Raw genomic sequence first — 9,595 nt, forward strand, 5'->3', positions numbered from 1 at the left:
CAAAATTCCTTATGCCGTTGCATATTTGATTTGCCCTTACAAATTTTAACATAAAACTGGGGTAGTTACATTGCGCCTTCATGCTTTTTTACGGAGCAAGGCCAAGCACCATAGCAGGTTTTCCTAGTACAATACCTTTGCCGAGTTGGACCATATCCAAAAAACACATGAAAACATTGGAGTGGTCTAATGCTTAAAAGGTCCTAACACGAAATCTCTCCTTGTCAAAAATAACTATAATAATCATGGAACCTTGATCATTATAAAAGTTGAAAATAATCATTCTTGATCTTGGTAACCTGAAAATCTTCCACCACTTTATCAATCGCCACATTTCCAGCAATTCCTCGTCAGGCAGTTCATAATAGGTTCTTGACTGCGAAATACCTACTCCCGTTGGCATTAACTAAAACTATTAGTGTGGGTTTGGACCTATCTTTTATCATATCAGTATTTTTCAACTTAGAGATTCATGTGACCTTGTTTAGTTCTAAATAAGAACTTAGGCATGAGGAACCAAAAAACTATTCTTTCCAAACCCTACAGTAATATCATTGTTGGTCATTGTTTCCTGCCAAATGTTTTCTCAAAATGTTTCCTGAAGTGGAAAAAGATTGCAAAATTCTGATTTGTAGAATTTGGTAGAAACAAATTTAGCCACCTGGCATGGTTAAAGATGTTCCCTCAACCTTACATTTCCTTTCCCATCTGTAAGTTTCCTTGACTGACTCTTGCTGGATAAAAAGGAAATCAACTTCAATATTCTGGGGCATGTTTTATAAATTTTAACATGACATTTTAAGTTTTCCTTAGTTTGAGCACTTGAAAGCTATTCATGGCATTATTATGAGTTCGTAAACTCAATCCAAAAAACGCCCTCCAAAATGCAAAATATTTAGTTTCAACAATACTTTATGACTTTACAATTTTCCACCAAACCTTCCAAACATTTTCCATAAACGTTAAAACAATTGAAGTCCTGAGGAGAAGATTATCAACATAAAGGATTCTCTCACCACTGCTGAGAACTTTCCCATAGCCCACATTCAAGGTCTTGGGTCAAGGGGGGGAGGGGTTTCGTCTTTTGTACCAACTTGAATTTTATATAGGTATTGTCCTTTGTCCCGTTGCCAGGAGGTCGAAGAGGAGGGGTAGTGTCAAGAGGTTCGCATTGTCCGGGTGGGGGAGTTTATCATTAGGGTCGATTTTATTCATAAAATCCTTCAGCAGGAATAAATTTGAAAAAACCTACTGCCAAATCAAGGCAGAGGAAAACCAGGCCCCCCACCCCACCAACCCCAACCCCTCTCACCCAAAAGACACTCAGCAGAGACTGACTCCCATATGTCCACTCCCGAACCCTAGCCCCGAAGGGATAGCTCTACCATAAACAATGAGTTGGCTCAAGTGTAAGCAATACCCTACATTCGAGAATGTTTTTCTCAAACTTTTTTTTTTTTTTTTTTATGACAAGCGGATGATGCGAGATAAACAGTCTGTCAATCTGTCTTTCTATGTATCATTTTTCCCTGTTAAATCTAATTTGTACTTAAATGATCCGTCATGGCCAATGGTAATAGTAACGCGGAATAACCTTCAGTCATTGGGAAACTGCAGCTTGGCACATATCCTGGAACAGTCAGTGAGCACAATGGCAGGAAAATAATTGTTGGTTTACGGCCTATTTGTTATTTTCCAATAGCTTACCTGGCAGAAATAATGCCTTGGCAAACCTCTACTACTCAATTGGTGAATGCCACGCGCTGCTTCTTACTGTGGCACCCACATGTCGTGGCGAGATCCATGCCTCTTGTTTCATCCTTGAAGGAGAACGGCTAACGAGGGCCCTCAGGGTAATGCCAACCCAAGGTACCGACCGAGAATGTGGTGCTGTTGGCGGGAGGAAATTCCCCAAGCACTCCGCTTTTGTAGTTTGGGGTCCCATATACCTTAACTGTAAGGGTGCACATTCCTATGAAAATCTTATGAAGAATGAGTACCTTGGTTGGGTCTTTGGATTGGTATCTTCTTTAATCACTAAACTTGCCTTCACCTGTCAGTGATTGTGTTAAGGTGCCTTACAGTTACGGTGGGGCCCTATCTATGAGGAAAAAAAACTCAGGCTACGCTTGTGGGGCTGAGGGATTTCGTAGGATGTTAGTCCCAATGGGTCAAGTATTATTGGAAGGCCTTCGGCACTAGGTGTGTGCAGACCCAGCATACACTGTAGCAATCATCCTGCAGTTGAAAAAAATCTCTGTAGAAATCAAAATTTACTTGAGTACGAAACGATTAAGCTTAACAACTCACCCTAAAAAAAAGAAGAAATTGACTTACTAAGATAGTTATTTATTCCTGCGTTAACCTCCCTCCTCACCCTTTATGCAGCTTGGTTTGGGATTTAAGTGACACCAATTAAAATGGGTCAAACCCAGGAGAAACTATAGTGTTAAAATTAATAAGCTTAATATCAGATAAAAATCACCTGCATGGAAAAAAATCAAAAATGAAAAATTTAATATAAAACAAGAGGCACCTGGGAATGTGAGGAGCTAACACTTCAAGGAAGCTACCTCCTTTCACAACAGCATTCTGTGCAAACGACTTTCTGAATGCATTGTTGCCAGACGCTTCAGATGATGTCACACTTTTCGAAAGATTTAATCTGTTTAGTTCTTAACACAATTAGTGTACAGTACCACCCAAAAACATGTTACTTCGAATGCCAGTCGGTTAGAAAGGCCTTCAACAAATGGTATTGTTACGAATTTTACAAAAAATGAACAAAGACCCATTGAATTTCCAAACAAAACTGTTTATATTGCATTCCTTCTCTTCAAATCAGTTACTGGGTCACCCACACTGGTTTTTACGTTGTGAAGTCTCTAAGCTTTATCATGAACGCATTATCCTTCATTATACCAGGAATTTGATGATTAAACAAATTAACCTTCCGTATATTCGTTTACATCAGTGTTATTTTCTGATACACTGTACATATGGTATATGCTTCTTTGGCAAAGATTAGGGGGGGATAAGCAACTCCTTACCATTTAGGAGTATCTGGACACATTATATAGTCGTAGATCAACCTGAACTTCAAGGCTGCTTTATTGTGGATGTAGCGTAACCAATAATTCACAACGTCCATAGACCTATGAAGGGAAAAAATCAATCATTAGCAGTGTCATTTGAATCTAACCCAAACCCTCAAGGAATGTTTTGGATGCCTCAAATTTGGGTAAATGATGCTGCAAGTTTATGGAGTTGATTTGTAGACCCAAAGCTCTGTCCTTTTAGGATTACCCAGGAAAACTCATCTGCTTTTAGGTGTGAAAAGCAGAAAGTAATCTGTGCTTTTTGAGGGTACAGTACGTTGCGTGTGCAATGCCAAGATAGCACAGAATTATTATCGTTATTAATTCAGGAAGCCATGAAATTAATAAAACAATACTGATCTTCCATAACTGATGTATAATGAAGGTGTCAGGTTGTAGAATATTACAGTAGTAAAGGTCAACCATGGAATATACTATTTCGACAACACATTGGTATTGTGATGCCGGGAGTCTTAAAAATACTACAGAAATCAAAATCTCCCCCCCCCCCCCAAAAAAAAAAAAAAAAAAAAAAAAAAAAACAAAAAAAAAAAAAAAAAAAAAAAAAAAAAAAAAAAAAAAAAAAAACCACTATGGACTGTAACTGATTCATCAAGCAACCAGTGTTGGAAAGGCCTTCACCAACAACTCCGTATTAACAAATTGGTTTTAAAACAAACCAGAAGGACACAATAAAAATCTATACGAGGAATATTCAGCACGACATACCTAATATCAAACCAGATTCAGATCATGAATGGAAAACGGTTTATAAAGTTGTTGATTTAAGTCATCTCTATAATAGTTTGCATAGACTTTATATTCAAATATGAACTGAGAATGCATTTCTTGTTCCTATTTTTTTTCTGTATGACTTAACATGGCATTGCTGGGGAAAATCTTAAACCTTCAACACTGATTAAATTTGATTAACCTATTTCCATCTTAATGTTCATACTGATATGTAAGAGCATCAATGTTTGATGCCAAAAAAGCTTCATGCATTTTTTTTACTATGTGTAAACAAGTTTACATTCCTATCAACCCATGCAAGCTATTGACAGATTGATGTTTTTTTCTAAGATTATCCAACTAGATTAAAAAAAAACTCACAAATTACAAAGATTAAATCCTGCCCAGTCGTGACGGTTGAACAGCATCCTATACCTGGTCCCTGTTTCAGAATTCCTGGTCACTGGTTCATGTTTCCTGTTCCCTAGTTCATTGTTCCTGGTTCAAGGTGTCATTTCAATACATCTACAAAGTCGCTTTGACACAAGCCAAGTCGTTTCAGTGAGATAAAAAGAAAATCCAATTTAAAATACGTAGCTTTATCTCGCTCCGATCGGATTTCCCTCAAGAAAAAAGCGTATGTTTATGACCCTCTTTTTATAAAAACGATCTCGTCTGCCTTACAGTAATGGACATTAATTAACCAGACGTCTAGTGTTGTATGGAAACATTAAATGTATGAGTTATTAAAACCAGAACAAAGTTAACATGATTAAGATATGAAGTCTCTAGACGATAATTCTCCTTTTACTAATAATTTCGCGTTATTAATTCGCTAAAAATATCTCAATCCGACGTCTTCGTTTCGCGAATCTAAACTTACTCATCGATTCCGCGATGACATAACTATGGAGCAATTAAAATCTCTAATTAGGGTTTGGTCATATTGCAGTAAAAAAAGAACAAGATACTAGTTTTAAATTTCTCCCTTTATAACATAATAGGAAAAATGTCTAACTATAATTCAGTAATGTTCGATGCAGCAGACAGTATTGTTAATTTCTGATACTGAAAACGATTTCAAAATTTTCTAACAGTTCAGAATCTGTTCACGATTGGCGCAGAACGGCTAGCTGGTACTTTGATATTTCTAATAGTTGTGTTCACTTCAACTGCTTATTGCACTAGAAAGAAATTGTTTATATAACGTCTCGCATACATGTAGCATGCCTATGTTAATGATGGATAATAGACTAAATCATCTAAAATTTTCACACGGTATTTCCTTTAGGTGCCGATCGGCAGAGCGAGGAAAACGAGCAGTTTTGACACACTACGATTGCCCGAAAAATGTACAAACAGAAGGCCACATAAGCTGGGTACTTGAGAAAATTGGAGTTATTTTTTTCAGACGTCAATTTCTCAAACAATGAATGAAAAATTCTATCAACATTAACTTCATAGCTTAAATCCTAACACGTTTTTCCAAGTAAATTCGAATTCATGCAAGTGTGCACTCAACCCAACACTGTCTCGAAGTATTTCTTAGTGTCATGAAAACTTACATTCACTGTATTCAAGAGGAGATAATATTCTTATGTGCAGGCACGCTATGGTCTTGGAACCTAGAGAGTTTTCCAGTTTTAAATGAGACTGGTGTTACTTGCTTAATTTATTAATGTATGAAAATTTGATGTATTAGAGCAATTTTTATAAATTCAATGAAGATGTACAGACCCTCTTCATAAGGAAAGCAGATGCACTTGCTCGCTTAGAGTAGCAAGAACTTTTTTTTTTTTCTAAGCTTATCAGCTCGACAGAAGATCTTTCTTGAAGAATTTTGCACCATACAACGAAGCTCATCAGGCATAGTTATTTATGGTTAAAACTTACTGATCACCCCTTCGCCCTGGGGAAGGTGATTATCACAGGAAAGCGACAAATGGTTATTTCATTACTTTTCTAAACACTTGACTTGAAAATATGAACTATTAATGATAACTTTTACTTAATGTGAAAGTCTTTTGAATGCCAAAGTAATGAAAAATTCTCAACAGGTGTTAACGGAAAGTAGATGGTTATTATCAGTCTAACCAGGTTACTATAGTAGATTCACATCAACCGTGCATTTGATGTCTAGGCCAGTCCCTTACGACGTTCCTGATTGGCTGTTGATAAGCCAATCACAGGGCTGGAAACTCTCAGTCTCTCTAGAGTTCACATGGGTAGGATCTATGTTCCACTTCTCCTGTGGGATAAGTCTTTCAGGAGAGGTGGAACATACATCCTGCCTATGTGAACTCTCTCTCGAGACTGAGAGTTTCCAGCCCTGTGATTGGCTTATCAACAGCCCATCAGGAGCGTCGTAATGGACTGGCCTAGACATTAAATGGACGGTTGATGTGAATCTACTATAGTTAGCTTTATCTGTTAGTCGATATAGCCCTAATTGCAAATGGATTGCTTTCTTAAGAGGACAATTAGTGATCTCATGGCTAAGGTCGATTTTAGAAGAGTGGTTCTACGTCATTCATAATTTTTTTTAACGTGAAATACAGAACCGTAACTATTAACCATCTTCTAAGACCTTACAATATAGTTTCTTTGATTCAGCTTTGGTATATCTAACAAAACTGTGAGCGGAACAAGCCGAAGAACTCAGTTGACAATTCTCGCATTTTAGTTGAAAAGTTGTGTGTGCATTTGACAACTATCCCGCGAGTTAAACCACCTGTTTTACATCTGAAGGTCAGTAGTTTACGGTAATTGTTTGTTTGTTTGTATGGTGTTTTTACGTTGCATGGAACCAGTGGTTATTCAGCAACGGGACCAACGGCTTTACGTGACTTCCGAACCACGTCGAGAGTGAACTTCTATCACCAGAAATACACATCTCTAACTCCTCAATGTAATGCCCGAGAATCGAACTCGCGGCCACCGAGGTGGCAGTTCAAGACCATACCGATCACGCCACTAAGGCATCTTTTACGGTAATTGTTATCTTCTAAATGGTATACATTCCCACCCTAAATCCCTGCTCCGTCTACGTAAACTCTTGCCTCCAGCGATCACTGGCATCTCATTCTCAAATGTGATAGATTAATATACAGGTAACGAACTAAAGACATAGGAGCAAGTATTAAATATTCTTTTATAGGTTTCAATTTCATATCAATTTATCCGATATGCCACGCTTAACTTCCATTTATTACGATTTGGGAGATTTTATATAGAGTGAATTAAAGTCATCATTTACGTAAGCAATAGGCTTAATATTCATTTGGCTAGTTAGATATAATTTAGATGGGCCTAATATTTTCACCATTTGGAATGTATATACTAATATAAGTTTACAGTCTTTGTATTCGTAGACACACGTTTTTCGACCTTCGATTTCCATAATCGAGACTTCTTAAAAAAATATCGGAATGTTTGGCTAACTATGCATAAACCATAACAGAACCTAGTCCTTAAAACTAACGCAAAAAGTAGCCTGGGTTCCAGACTTTAAACTGCCTTATAATAAAGCTTAATCTAAAATTCCAGCTGGATTCTGTTACAGAAAGCAGCGAGATAAAGAAAACAATTTTAGACGGATACAGTAGCGAAAATCACTCGGATTTAACGCTGAAGAACCAAGTGCTACTGTTGTTCGTATGGTGGAGGACAGACTGACTTCGATTTCTGCGGAAATCGTCGAGATAAGAATGGCTAACGTCCCTTGAAAGTGCTATACATAAAACGACTAAGCAGCTAGAAGCAGGAGTTGATAAACAAGCCAACATTCAATTCCCTCTCCCCTCTATCCAAATTCTCTTAAAGACATTTGTTGATGCTTTTTAATATACTCAAGTATTTGAGTGAACATTTCTCGTATATCAATATACCTGATCCTGTACCAACTCCTACTGATACAGTCAACGTTTCGTGGTGCTTTAACATATCGAAAAGGGAGGTCCTTTAGGTGTCAGAACTTTTTGTTTGTATTGTCTCACCTGAGAGGTTGAGTGCTCGTTCCTTACCTATAGAAACTGGACGTGTGAACAGAATAGTAAGGAAGATACGATTACGACTACGTACTTGTGGGGCAAATACAAGCCGAAAAAGATGTCATCGAAGACTGCAGTCTTCAATGACTTCTACCTGCGAAACCAGTTTGGTTTTTGGAGTGCAGGTAATTTTTTTCATGAATTGTCACTTGTCAGTTATAATGTGCTACAGTACTAGCAAGGTGTAGCGCATTGCATTAACAGTTCATGTTAGTACTATACATGTACTAGATGAGGGTTTAATCTAGTAAATATTAACTTTGTCACAACATTGTTGTCATTTTTGTAATCTATTCTGTTATTCTCTGGGGGCTTCTCAGCTGTAATTTCCAAAGAAGTACCCGGAGCGGAGTTCTTAGCTAGATTTGCCTTCCATTTATATCTAAGTCACAGAATATTCTTTGTAAGCAACTGCTCTCCATATGATCACATTCTGATTCAATATTAAAAGTATGGAGTCACCGAATATGCTGCAGTTTTGGAGTCTCAAAAAATGGCAACACAATTTTTTTTGGCAGAGAAGTAACAAGGTCGTTACTTCAAATGCAATTAAACAGAAAAGCTCTCATTTTGCCATGTTTTCTGGTAAAACCGAACCCTGCAGGCCTTCCAGGATTAAGAGTTAAAATGCAATGACGCTTAAAATACCATAATTTACATATTTACCGACGCTGTAAACAGCAGGGGTTCCTTTCGGTCAGTCCTCAGTCATAACCTATGACAACTTTTCCTGGGAAACTGCTTCGTACAATAACATTAATGACGCAAAACTCTGAAGTTATCCACGCCGAAGATAACACACAAATCAGTTAACTTCACCTTCATATGTCACGAGTATACCCTAAGGAACTGTCACACCACAATGCTGTTGACATCCAGTTGTTGTTTACGTCTGAACATTAGACACTTCTGCTCTCAGTCTCGTTCATTACGTAAGGAAATAACACCAAAATGTTTAGGATTTTTTGAAGCTTCAAACGAACGCCCACCTTGTCTCTAGCAAGACAGGTGGTTAACTTACTCAAATGGCCGACTGGCCCAGAATCAAGCACTTCCGGTTACCTGCCATGTCACTGCATATATAAATACGACGGCGAACTTTGTTGGCGCTGGGCATACGTTAATTCAAGTCAGGCATTTTTCTTAAAATGTATGGACAAATAAAATCAAGCTAAAGCTCACACAAGACCAAATATTGTCTCAAACCAATGTTTAGAATTTTGACGAACCGAAAATCGTCCTTTGAAATGGTCTAACATGAAGATTCTTATCAAAATGCATAAACAAGTGTTTTCAACAAGTATTTTACAAATGAACGAGAACCGCAACTGATCCCATGGGAGGGTTACATTTGGGACTGTTTTAAAAAAATCCACTGTGCTCCTGTTGACGTCATCAGTAAATTGCAACTGTAGGTTGATCACGGCATGAGGCTCGCAACTTCACCCCTTGAGCGACTTTTTTTTTTTCCCTAGATACCAAATGGTAAATCCGAGAGATCAAATGTCGGTTTTAATCTTCAGTTTTAATCTTCAAAATCTCTCTCTCTCTCTCTCTCTCTCTCTCTCTCTCTCTCTCTCCTCTTTTTCTGTGTGCATCTCAGGAGAGGACTAAGCTACTTCCAAAAAACTGAATAGAGAGAGAGAGAGAGAGATGAGAGAGAGAGAGAGAGAGAGAGAGAGAGAGATAAATAATTCATTTTGTATTCTCTGAGTA

At 37.7% G+C, this 9,595-nt stretch overlaps 1 long non-coding RNA gene across 1 annotated transcript; it reads right to left on the reverse strand.

Annotated features, from left to right (window-relative positions):
- Positions 1–2,178: 2,178 nt before the first annotated feature.
- LOC135211990 (uncharacterized) lies at positions 2,179–4,612 on the reverse strand. Its single transcript, XR_010313801.1, has 3 exons — positions 4,212–4,612; positions 3,051–3,155; positions 2,179–2,238 (listed from the first exon to the last, which is right to left on the reverse strand). It is a non-coding gene; the product is annotated as an uncharacterized LOC135211990 (long non-coding RNA).
- Between the last annotated feature and the right edge of the window lie 4,983 nt (positions 4,613–9,595).

This window comes from Macrobrachium nipponense, chromosome 40 (genome assembly GCF_015104395.2).
Source record: "Macrobrachium nipponense isolate FS-2020 chromosome 40, ASM1510439v2, whole genome shotgun sequence".
Classification (NCBI taxonomy): domain Eukaryota; kingdom Metazoa; phylum Arthropoda; class Malacostraca; order Decapoda; family Palaemonidae; genus Macrobrachium; species Macrobrachium nipponense.